The sequence below is a fragment of the Dendrobates tinctorius genome, unplaced genomic scaffold (genome assembly GCF_039654945.1).
Source record: "Dendrobates tinctorius isolate UK_male_01 unplaced genomic scaffold, ASM3965494v1 ptg000022l, whole genome shotgun sequence".
Lineage (NCBI taxonomy): Eukaryota > Metazoa > Chordata > Amphibia > Anura > Dendrobatidae > Dendrobates > Dendrobates tinctorius.
The window spans coordinates 66,922,049-66,934,750 of record NW_027361690.1 but is presented as its reverse complement, the minus strand read 5'-3'; the positions used below and the strand labels follow the sequence as shown (position 1 = coordinate 66,934,750).

Genomic DNA, 12,702 nt, shown 5'->3' with positions numbered 1-12,702 from the left:
CACTCTAGAGAAATTGTCTGAGAAAATGAAGAGGCAAATGCGGACTAGAGACACTTGGATTTAACTTGTTATCGTCCAGGAGATAAGGTGTGGTTATCTTCTAAGTACATCCGTTTTAAGATCCTGTCCTACAAGTTGGTTCCCTGCTTCATCGGTCCATTTGAAACAATACAGCAAATTAATGTCGTATTCTGTAAGGTGAAGCTACCACCCTCCTTCCGAATATCCAATTTCTTCCATATTACCCTCCTGAAACCAGTCATCTTGAGTTCCTTCTTCAAGGATCCTTGTGTCACACCTGCTCCCATAAGCTCCGAAGATGTCTTTGAAGTAAAGAATATTCTAGCCGTAAAGAAGGTGAGAGGAAAAACCTTTTTTCTTAGTTGATTGGAATGGATTTGGCCCTAAGAAGAGGTATTGGGAACCCAAAGAAAATATTCATGCCCCACTTCTTATAGAGAACTCCCTCGCTGGGTGGAAGAAGAGGGGACGTAAGGGGAGGGGGGTAGTGTTAGAATGAAGCCAGTAATGTTGCATATGTCCCCTTAACCCTCTGAGCAGGGACTGCGTCTTGTTCACTCACCTTGCCACGCTAATTTTTATTCCACTTAAATAAAAACCCTTACAAAGTTCGATATTGACTAAATTGTACTAACATTAATAATTGTTTCCAGGTCAATTTAAATGCACAACAAAAGTGAAACCCCAAAACAATGGTGAAATTGCATTTGTTTTTCACTTGGATTTTTATAGAACTATAACTACAACTTGTCTACCAAAAAAAAAGACCTCATACTGCTATGTCAAGGGAAAAATAAAAAAGCTGTGGCTTGTGTTACGGACTGGCGGAATGCACCAAATAATAAAGAAGGTATTTAGGTGCGTTCGCAGCCCGGGGTCCTCCTTGCAGAGATGCTAACTGCTGCTCGGTAATGACGGACATTACATGGAGGTACAATAGAGGAACCTAGTGTGTACAAAGGCGGACTCTGTTACCTCACAGAGCCGCCCGACCCCCAAACACAAATGCCATAGCCTGTTTATGCTCACAGAGCTCGGCAATGGGAGCGCAGGTGTATAGTCACAGGACTCTACCCCTGAGACACTGGGTTAGAGTCCCTCTAGACACACCAGTGCTCGGCACCGCAACTGTGGTGCCAGGAAGGAACAAATGAATAAAGCGCACCACGTGCGAACTGCACCGCTCTGGCGGACGCCACTAACCACCCGGACAAGGGAGGAAAGCGCTAGACTTGCGCACGGCGTCTCACTGGCGGATGCAGCCTCTTATTGCGGTACTGAAGGTGCCCAGAGCTGGACTGCACCATGTTGGCGCTGAGTGAGGTGCTGAGACATGGAAGCACAGTGGTGCAGACAAAGCCACTAGTAGGCGCTAACTCTAACTCAAATAGTCCTACAGTTGTGGCCAAAAGTATTGACACCCCTGCAATTCTGTCAGATAATACTCAGTTTCTTCCTGAAAATGATTGTAAACACAAATTCTTTGGTATTATTATCTTCATTTAATTTGTCTTAAATGAAAAAACACAAAAGAGAATGACGCAAAAAGCAAAACATTGATCATTTCACACAAAACTCCAAAAATGGGCCAGACAAAAGTATTGGCACCCTCAGCCTAATACTTGGTTGCACAACCTTTAGCCAAAATAACTGCGACCAACCGCTTCCGGTAACCATCAATGAATTTCTTACAATGCTCTGCTGGAATTTTAGACCATTCTTCTTTGGCAAACTGCTCCAGGTCCCTGATATTTGAAGGGTGCCTTCTCCAAACTGCCATTTTTAGATCTCTCCACAGGTGTTCTATGGGATTCAGGTCTGGTCTCATTGCTGGCCACCCTAGAAGTCTCCAGTGCTTTCTCTCAAACCATTTTCTAGTGCTTTTTGAAGTGTGTTTTGGGTCATTGTCCTGCTGGAAGACCCATGACCTCTGAGGGAGACCCAGCTTTCTCACACTGGGCCCTACATTATGCTGCAAAATTTGTTGGAAGTCTTCAGACTTCATAATGCCATGCACACGGTCAAGCAGTCCAGTGCCAGAGGCAGCAAAGCAACCCCAAAAACATCAGGGAACTTCCCCCATGTTTGACTGTAGGGACCGTGTTCTTTTCTTTGAATGCCTCTTTTTTTCTCCTGTAAACTCTATGTTGATGCCTTTGCCCAAAAAGATCTACTTTTGTCTCATCTGACCAGAGAACATTCTTCCAAAACGTTTTAGGCTTTTTCAGGTAAGTTTTGGCAAACTCCAGCCTGGCTTTTTTATGTCTCGGGGTAAGAAGTGGGGTCTTCCTGGGTCTCCTACCATACAGTCCCTTTTCATTCAGACGCCGATGGATAGTACGGGTTGACACTGATGTACCCTCGGACTGCAGGGCAGCTTGAACTTGTTTGGATGTTAGTCAAGGTTCTTTATCCATCATCCGCACAGTCTTGCGTTGAAATCTCTTGTCAATTTTTCTTTTCCGTCCACATCTAGGGAGGTTAGCCACAGTGCCATGGGCTTTAAACTTTTTGATGACACTGCGCACGGTAGACACAGGAACATTCAGGTCTTTGAAGATGGACTTGTAGCCTTGAGATTGCTCATGCTTCCTCACAATTTGGTTTCTCAAGTCGTCAGACAGTTCTTTGGTCTTCTTTCTTTTCTCCATGCTCAATGTGGTACACACAAGGACACAGGACAGAGGTTGAGTCAACTTTAATCCATGTCAACTGGCTGCAAGTGTGATTTAGTTATTGCCAACACCTGTTAGGTGCCACAGGTAAGTTACAGATGTTGTTAATTACACAAATTAGAGAAGCATCACATGATTTTTGGAACAGTGCCAATACTTTTATCCACCTTTTTATGTTTGGTGTGGAATTATATCCAATTTGGCTTTAGGACAATTCTTTTTGTGTTTTTTCATTTAAGACAAATTAAATGAAGATAATAATACCAAAGAATTTGTGTTTGCAATCATTTTCAGGAAGAAACTGCATATTATCTGACAGAATTGCAGGGGTGTCAATACTTTTGGCCACAACTGTATAACATGCGTATCCAAGGGAGGGGAGTCATAATACAATTAGAGTCTATACTAGCGCATGGCCGAGCGGTCATGCGAATCTTTTATAGCAGCGTCCTACCGGGACCTTCCTGATGGTCCAATCCGAGCTGCTTGAGGACCTGAGCATGTGACCTCTGACCTCCAATGAGAGGTCGTCCCACAGACATGCTCAGTAGGCTGCAAAAAGGACCTAGCCTCTAGAGCTGCTCGCTGCTGGCTAGTGCGTATTGCTAAAGCTGAACCAGAGGTGGCAGCAGCAATCAACCCGACAGCACTAGCCTGAGCAAGATGCTGGGATTGACGCCTTTGCTGAGCAGCCTCCTCTGCGGTCGGGACTGAATGGGAGACCGCAGAATGCAAGGCTTGGGATTCCTCCTGTGCAAAGGCAGGAACCCGATGCCTTACTTTACCCACTCTCCTAGGGCCCCCTCGCTATGCTCAAAGGCCGCAATGAGCAGGGGAGCATGAATATTCTCCACAGGTTCCAGGTCCTATTCTCTGGGCCATGACCCTTCCAGTCCACCAGGTAATACCTTTAGGCTGGGATCACAGAGCCATTACTAGCTTTGTGGGGCTCATCTACATTTTGGATAGGTGCAGAGCCTGCCTGCTATTGATATGGACCAGACTAATGTATGCTGCTATATTTTTCTCCCAAGGACCCTCTATCTGTATGAAAAAAATCTCTTGTGTGCATCAGCATACTGGTTATTATTGTGTTAGTGTGCTCTCCGTTGCGCCAACAAACACACTGATCAGATATACTTGTGTCAAGATGAGCCCTTAACACATTCTGGTTGCTGTATTTGTCACAGAACATAAAATAGTAATGTATATCTGAGAGCACGTCCTCCTCAAAAAATTTTGTGAGAACACTTGGGAGGGAGACTTAGTACATAATCAAGAATCACTTGTTTTCGTAAGCATCAGTAATCATCCTAATTTTTCAATTATTACTTCAAGATGGCCTCGACTGGTGAGTGAAATATCGAAAATCTAGCCAAAGAAAAACAACTGTTTGGGTGGAGAAGGAGTGTGATGTATTGTGTAATATCGTGGAATATGTTCCAGAGTTTGTTGCATTTTTTTTTTCTATAGAAACGAGAATTGAAATGTTTTCTGATGTAGAAAAAATTAGTTGTTTTGCAGCATTTTCTTGCTTATATCATCTTGTTTTTCTCCTGCTATACTGAGTCTAAGCGTTGTCCACAGACGTAGGTGTGTATGTATTTCGTGTTCATTCACAGGGGTCATGGATTTGGCTTTTTAAATGTTTTTGTGGGTGTTTCTCCGTAAAGCTGCCTAGTTGACCTTTCTCCTGTACTCCTTATTCTAGTAATATGTAGCATAGTTGGATAAATACATGACAACTAGCTCACGTTTTGTGGCTGACCTCCCAGAGGTTTATGGAAAGTCTTAGTGCTGATTGAAGTAATCTCATTTCTTTGTACTATGAAATATGATACGATTCACGACAAAATAATTAACGTTCTGCTGAGAACTTCTCGATGGGCTGTTCCTTTATATTTGATTAGTTTACTGTTTTTAGAGAATGTATTAATACATTATTGAATGATTTTTGTCCCATCAGGTTTATCTTGGCACTTGTCCATTTTGACCTTTTATTGACTTTCCTTTTAGGCTTCCCTTAAAAATTCAGAAGCGGTCATAAAGGAAATTGCTCCTAATATTGAAGCAGTAGTTTCTGGTTGAGATGGCCTGCCCATACCTTCTGTAGTTGTCGAGGTGTCTTAATCCTTCTGGTACAAGGTAATGAAAGTTGTACCATAAGGATAAATGTGAATATTGTTAATTGACTTTGTAGAATGTTGGGTTCTAATTGAATGGGATATGTGATTACATGGTGCCGTGTTATCGACGGTCAACTTCCATGTAGGTTCTAGAAAAGTTTCTCTTCGAAATGCCTGTTCTGCTAATGAAGTTGCGAAAAGCAGAGTGGCAAGAAATGTCCATGTGGGTTCAGCACCAGTTTGTGCTAATTACATCCTCTAGTTGCCATATGTTTCTGACAAAGTAGCATGGTTTGTAATGTCTACATCTGCTGCATGCTTCTCCTACGCATTCATTACTGGTAATTCTTACATCCTAATTTCTCTTGGAGGACACAACAGCTATGATATCTATATACCTACATTTTGTTGTTTCTTCTGATCTCAGATTTGTTCTCATATTTGATACGAATTGGTCATTTTATTTCCAGCTTCAAACTACATTCCGCCTTCATATGCCTCATGTTTGGATGCACATTTTTCATTAGCCTTGTAAATCTGAAAATTATTGCAAATGCCTGTATCTTGCGTAACACTAGACTCTGAATCCCTCATGCCTTCATTAGCGGGGCGATCCGCCTCCATTCTATTTTCATCTTAAACGTCGGATGACCCATTGGGATGATTTGTTGCTCTTTTGCATGCTTGTCTTTCCTCATAAAAGAATCCACATGATTCTCAATTGCTGGATTCTCTTAGTTATTAACCACGCCACCATATGTTCTGCTCAGGAGCTTGTTATATCCTAGCCTACTATGTTGTTTAAATGTTTTTGCCAACTAGTTTCCCATTTTAGAAATGACACAGTGCACCCAAAAATAGATTATGTGCTCTTGAAAAGTGTCATCTTTTTTATTTATTTTTTTTATATTTTTATGCTTTGTCCTCAAACCAGGTCCTGTATTGTTTGCACATAAGATCGCTGTACGATCCGCAGAAACTTTTGCAAAAACAAACGTATATGATAAATTAATATTGTGTTGACACAAGTAGCATTAGTGTTTGCAAACTATCATACGAAACCCAGAGTCTTAGAATCATAGAATCGTAGAGTTGGAAGGGACCTCCTGGGCCATCTGGTCCAACCCCCTGCTCAAAGCAGGATTCGCTAAATCATCCCAGTCAGATGTCTGTCCAGCCTCTGTTTGAAGACTTCCATTGAAGGAGAACTCACCACTTCTCGTGGCAGCCTGTTCCACTCATTGATCACTCTAACTGTCAAAAAGTTTTTTCTAATATCTAATCTGTGTCTCCTCCCATTCAGTTTCATCCCATTGCTTCTAGTCTTTCCTTGTGCAAATGAGAATAAAGTTGATCCTTCTACAATGTGACAGCCCTTTAGATATTTGTTGACAGCTATTAAGTCTCCTCTCAGTCTTCTCTTTTGCAAACTAAACATTCCCAAATCCTGCAACCTTTCCTCATAAGACAGGGTTTGCAGACCGGTCACCATTCTGGTCGCTCTTTTCTAAACTTGCTCCAGTTTGTTGATGTCTTTTTTAAAATGTGGTGCCCAAAACTGGACACAATATTCCAGATGAGGTCTGACCAAAGAGGAGTAGAGGGAAATAATGACTTCACGTGATCTAGACTGTATGCTTCTGTTAATACATCCTAGAATTGCATTTGCCTTTTTTGCTGCTGCATCACACTGTTGACTCATATTCAGTCTGTGATCTATTAGTATACCCAAGTCTTTTTCACATGTGCTGTCACTTAGCCCTATTCCTCCCATTCTATATATGCTTTTTTCATTTTTTTTGCCCAGATGTAGTACTTTGCATTTCTCCCTGTTAAAAACCATTCTGTTAGTTGCTGCCCACTTCTCCAGTTTATTTAAATCTTTTTGAATCCTCTCTCTCTCTTCTCTAGTATTAGCTATCCCTCCTAGCTTTGTGTCATCAGCAAATTTAATCAGTTTACCCTCAATTCCTTCATCTAAATCGTTGATAAAGATGTTGAACAATACAGGGCCCAGGACAGAGCCCTGTGGTACCCCACTTGAGACATTCTTCCAACTGGATGTGCAGCCATTTACGACCACTCTTTGGGTCCGATCACTAAGCCAGTTATGAATCCACCTAACAGTTGCCTTGTCCATTCCATACTTAGTCATTTTTTCAATAAGGATTATATGAGAGACTTTGTCAAATGCTTTGCTGAAGTCAAGATATACTATATCTACAGCATTTCCTTGATCCACCCAATCAGTGATACCGTCATAGAAGGAAATTAAGTTAGTCTGACATGACTTATTAGTTACAAACCCATGCTGACTCTGTTTGATCACTTCATTCTTATCCAGGTATTGACATACATGTTGTTTAATAATTTGTTCAAAGATCTTTCCTGGTATAGAAGTCAGACTCCCCGGCCTATAGTTGCCTGGGTCCACCTTCTTCCCCTTTTTGAAGATAGGAACAACATTTGCTCTTCTCCAGTCTTCTGGCACTTCTCCTGTTCTCCAAGAATTTTCAAAGATTATGGAGAGGGGTTAAAAAATTTCTTCTGCTATCTCCTTCAGTACTCTGGGGTGTAATTCATCTGGACCTGGAGACTTGAATTCATTTAGGTTAGCTAAGTGTTTCCTCACTATCTTTCTGTTTATAGATATCCTGGATTCTTCTATTCCCTTAATAGGACAGTGAATAACAGTTGGTGTTACATTTCCTTTCTGAGAGAAAACAGATGCAAAATAGGAATTTAAAAGTTCAGCCTTCTCAATATGCTGTCTTACCATTTCATCATTTTCATCCTGTAAAAATCCTATAGCATCTTTGACTTTTCTTTTACCTTTGACATATCCCCAAAATCCTTTATTATTGCTTTTGACATCTCTTGCAAGCCTCAATTCATTTTCAGCTTTAGCTAATCTGATTTGTGCCCTGCAGGTTCTGCAGACAGCATTATATTCTTCTTTAGATATGCCTCCCTCTTTCCATTTTATAAACATTTTTTTCTTCCTTTTTAGCATGTGCTTAAGTTCTGTGTTCACCCATCCTGGTTTCCTTAAATGCTTCCTATTCTTCCCTCTTTTCGGAATTGTTAACAACTGTGCTTTGAGAATTTCATTTTTCAAGATTTCCCATCCTTCCTGGACATTTTTGTCTTTAAGGATATCCAGCCATTGGATCCCTCCAATTATCTTTCTGAATCCCTTAAAATCTGCCTTTCTGAAATCTAACCTTGACGTCTGAGTCTTCACAGGTCTTCCGCCTCTAGTTATCCAAAATTCTAAAATAGCATGGTCGCTACCTCCTAGGGTTCCAGCCACTTTTACCTCCTCAACCATTTCCTCCCTGTTTATAAGGATTAGATCCAAGGTAGCAGTTCCCCTTGTTTTCTCCCCTACCTTTTGGAAGATAAAGTTGTCAGCAAGAGAGGATAAGAATTTCCTTGACCTGTTAGTTTTGCCTGAGAGAGATTCCCAACAAATGTCTGGATAGTTGAAATCTCCCATGACAACTATGTCATATTTTTTGGAGAACTTGGCCATTTGATGCATAAAGAGTTCATCCATATCTTCAGCTTGCACAGGCGGCCTGTAGTAAATGCCTACAATGGTGTCCTTTCCATTGTTCTGTCCTTGTATTCTTACCCAAACAGTTTCCACAGAACTCCCAGTCTCTGAAGCTTCAATCTCTGTGCAGATATACGCGTTTCTAACATACAATGCAACACCCCCTCCTCGTTTATCAAGTCTGTTTCTTGCAAATAAGTTGTATCCTTCTAGTCTTGTATTCCAATCATGTGTATTGTCCCACCAAGTTTCAGTGATTCCAATGACATCATATTTCTTTTCCTGTGTTAGTAGTTCCAATTCTCCTTGTTTGTTGCCCATGCTTTGTGCATTAGTATAGAAACATTTTAGTTTGTGATTGGTTTCTCTTCAATATTTTTATTAATTAGATTCTTTCGTCTTTGTTCTTCCTTTCCACTTCTAATAGCAGAGTTCTCAATAGCATTTGTCAGGTGTATGGCTTTTTCTGGTCTTTTGTTTCCCTTCCCATGTTGTTCTAGTTTAAAGCTCTCCTTACAAGTGTAGCAAGGCGACTTCCAAATACATGTTTTCCAGTCTTCGTAAGGTGCACCCCATCTCTAGCAAGTAGTCCATCGTATAAGTAGTTCACTCCGTGATCCAGAAATCCAAATCGTTGCTGACGGCACCATCGACGTAGCCAGTTGTTCACCTGCAGAATCTTATTCCACCTCCTTGTTCCATGGCCATCCACTGGGAGGATGGAAGAGAAAACCACCTGCGCTCCCAGTTCTTTCACTTTCTTGCCTAAGTCTTCAAAGTCTCTGCAGATGGTTTCCAGGTCGTTTCTTGCGGTGTCATTTGTCCCCACATGTAGTAGCAGGAATGGGTAGTCATCTGTAGGTCTGAAGAGTCCTGATATCCTGTCAGACACATCTTTAATTTTTGCACCTGGAAGACAGCACATTTCTCTTGAAGTTATATCCGGTCTGCAGATAGCGGCCTCTGTTCCTCTCAACAGGGAATCCCCCATGACCACCACTCTCCGTTTCTTCTTCACAACATTTTTCTTTCTCCATCCAGGAGGACTCTGAAGGCGTACAAGGTTGCTGTTTGTTGGCAAAGTCTTATCCTGATGTATTTCTTCATCGTTTTCCTGCGTGAGAGCCTGGTACTGGTTTCTGAGCAGTATGGGTGCTGACTGCCTCCTGATCATCCTGCTTCTCTGGGTCACATGTTTCCATTCCTCTGTTTCTTCAGGTGCACTTCGAATTTCTTCTCTTTCTGTAACATGAAGAGATAATTCTGCTCTGTCCAAGAACTCTTCACCTTCCTTAATGATCTTCAACGTAGCTAACCTCTCTTCGAGATTTTGCAACTTTTCCTCCAACAGGGACACAAGCTTGCATTTGTGGCATGTGAAGTTTGGCTTTTCCACAGGTAAATCTGTGAACATGTAGCAAGAAATGCAGCTCACCAAATGGCTCCTGGCCTCTTCCATCTTGAGATTTCTTAAAAACGATGAAAGATGAGCCAAAATTCGGTTTTTATTATTATTCGGTTTCTTATCTCTGTAACACAAAAATGAACAATTTTAAATTTGTTCATTATCGGTTAAGTAACTGTAAGACCGCATTCAGATGTAGGGGAAAGTCTTTCTGCAATCTCTATGTGTAACAGAAACAGGCATTGTAGCTAATGTTAGCTGTAACTTCTTTTAGCCTTTTAGAGATTACAGGTGTACTTAATTTAACTGATGGCTCTTTTTCTGTTCAAGTCCCCCTTATTCTACGCTGCAAACTGGGTATAGATTGTCATGAATGGCTCTATGATAAGAAATCTCAAACCTTATGTTCTTCCTACACTGCGGGGCTCTACCATCTGTTACTCATCTTGGATTGTGATACATTTTATGCTTTGTGGTCAGATGTCCATGTATTTATTGTGATAATATCACAATGAGACTTCATGTATTATAGAGAGCCTTACATTTGATATATGTTGCGGATCCACAGGCAGCATGTATCAGGCAGTGGGTCCCCGGAGGCTTCTTCCTGTCCATTGTCCAGGATTGACAGGTCTCTGCCTATACTGCCAACCACAGGCAGCATGTATCAGGCAATGGGTCCCCAGAGGCTTCTTCCTGCCCATTGTCCAGGATTGACAGGTCTCTGCCTATACTGCCAACCACAGGCAGCATGTATCAGGCAATGGGTCCCCAGAGGCTTCTTCCTTCCCATTGTCCAGGATTGACAGGTCTCTGCCTATACTGCCAACCACAGGCAGCATGTATCAGGCAGTGGGTCCCCGGAGACTTCTTGCCTACTGTCTATGATTGACAGGTCTCTGCCTATACTGCCAACCAAAGGCAGCATGTATCAGGCAATGGGTCCCCAGAGGCTTCTCTCTGTCCATTGTCCAGGATTGACAGGTCTCTGCCTATACTGCCAACCACAGGGAGCATGTATCAGGCAATGGGTCCCCAGAGGCTTCTCTCTGTCCATTGTCCAGGATTGACAGGTCTCTGCCTATACTGCCAACCACAGGCAGCATGTATCGGGCAATGGGTCCCCAGAGGCTTCTCTCTGTCCATTGTCCAGGATTGACAGGTCTCTGCCTATACTGCCAACCACAGGGAGCATGTATCGGGCAATGGGTCCCCAGAGGCTTCTCTCTGTCCATTGTCCAGGATTGACAGGTCTCTGCCTATACTGCCAACCACAGGCAGCATGTATCGGGCAATGGGTCCCCAGAGGCTTCTCTCTGTCCATTGTCCAGGATTGACAGGTCTCTGCCTATACTGCCAACCACAGGGAGCATGTATCGGGCAATGGGTCCCCAGAGGCTTCTCTCTGTCCATTGTCCAGGATTGACAGGTCTCTGTCTATGCTGCCAACCACAGACAGCATGTATCGGGCAATGGGTCCCCGGAGGCTTCTTCTTGCCTACTGTCTAGGATTGACAGGTCTCTGCCTATACTGCCAACCACAGGCAGCATGTATCTGGGAATGGGTCCCCGGAGGCTTCTCTCTGCCCACTGTCCAGGTTTGACAGGTCTCTACTTATACTGCCAACCACAGTCATCATGAATCCAGAGTCTTGCAGCACGATTGCGGCCGGATATATGTATCTCTGAATCGTTCTGGCGTTTCAGAGAAAATATACTTTAGATTTTCGTCTGGGGACCATGGCAAGATCTCTGGCTTTTCACAGCACATCTCTGGTGATTCACAGGTCTCTTGCTGTGAGAGAGAAATATCAATTAAAGGGAACCTGTCTCCAGATTTTTGCTGCCCCATATGAGAGCAGCATGGTGTAGGGGCAGAGATCCTGATTCAAGCAATATATCCCTTTTGTGCTGCTTGCTGTAGTTTTGATCTATTTGCTGCAGATCTACCAGTTTTCTGAAGCCTGAGCTATGTATGTCCCTGCCCACACCACTGATTGATAGCTTTCTATGTACACTGTGCTTAGGCAGAAAGCTGCCAATCAGTGGTGGGGGCGGGCTAATAAAGAGTTTATGAATATGGAGGTCTACATGGCAGCAGGCTTACTAGTGCTCAAGTGATAATCTGTTAAAGTGTTTATATCAAAACTACAGCAATTAGCCAAGTGAATGTCACATTGCTGGAATTGGGAGTCACTGACTCCAAAGGCCCTGTCACACACAGCGATCTCGCCAGAGAGATCGCTGTTTGTGAAGGGGATCAGCGACCGGCCCCCTTGCCGGTTATCGCTGATCGTGCTCGATCGGCCTGGGACATTTTTCGATCACTGGTTTCCCGCTGGCCAGCACGAATCGCTGCGTCTGGCAGCGAGAGACCAGCGATCAGCGACGCTGGTTTCTAATGTAAACATCGGGTATCCAGGAGCCGCGTGGCTCTTAGATACCCGATGTTTACCTTGGAAACCAGCGTGTAAGCCGGTTTCCAAGGTAAACAGCGGGTATCCAAGAGCCGCGGCTCCTGGATACCTGATGTTTACATTAGAAACCAGCGTCCGGCGTCGCTGGTCCTGATCGCTGGAAGGGCTGTCTAACGATGTCCTAGCGATCCCATCATGTCGGATCGTTGGTGGGATCGCTGGGACATCATTACGTGTAATGGGGCCTTAAGTCATGCTCCTCTCAGATTAGGTGGCAAAAATCTGGTGACAGATTACATTTAATATAATAATGCATAAGATGAAGAAGTATTGATCTAAACAAGATAGGAATACTGTTTAAAACTTATCTACTAGGATACAATTTTTTTTTTTTTAAATAAATGGGAAAAGAAGCATAGTTTAGCTAAAACAATCATGTGAATGTGTTCTATTGAAAAAGATTTATATGCAAAACTACCGAACTTCATCCTGTTCTGTA

At 42.8% G+C, this 12,702-nt stretch overlaps 1 protein-coding gene across 1 annotated transcript in view; it reads left to right on the top strand.

The window, feature by feature from the left end:
* FAM174B (family with sequence similarity 174 member B) overlaps positions 1-12,702 on the top strand; it is a 109,561-nt gene that overhangs the window by 95,425 nt on the left and 1,434 nt on the right. The window lies entirely within an intron of this gene.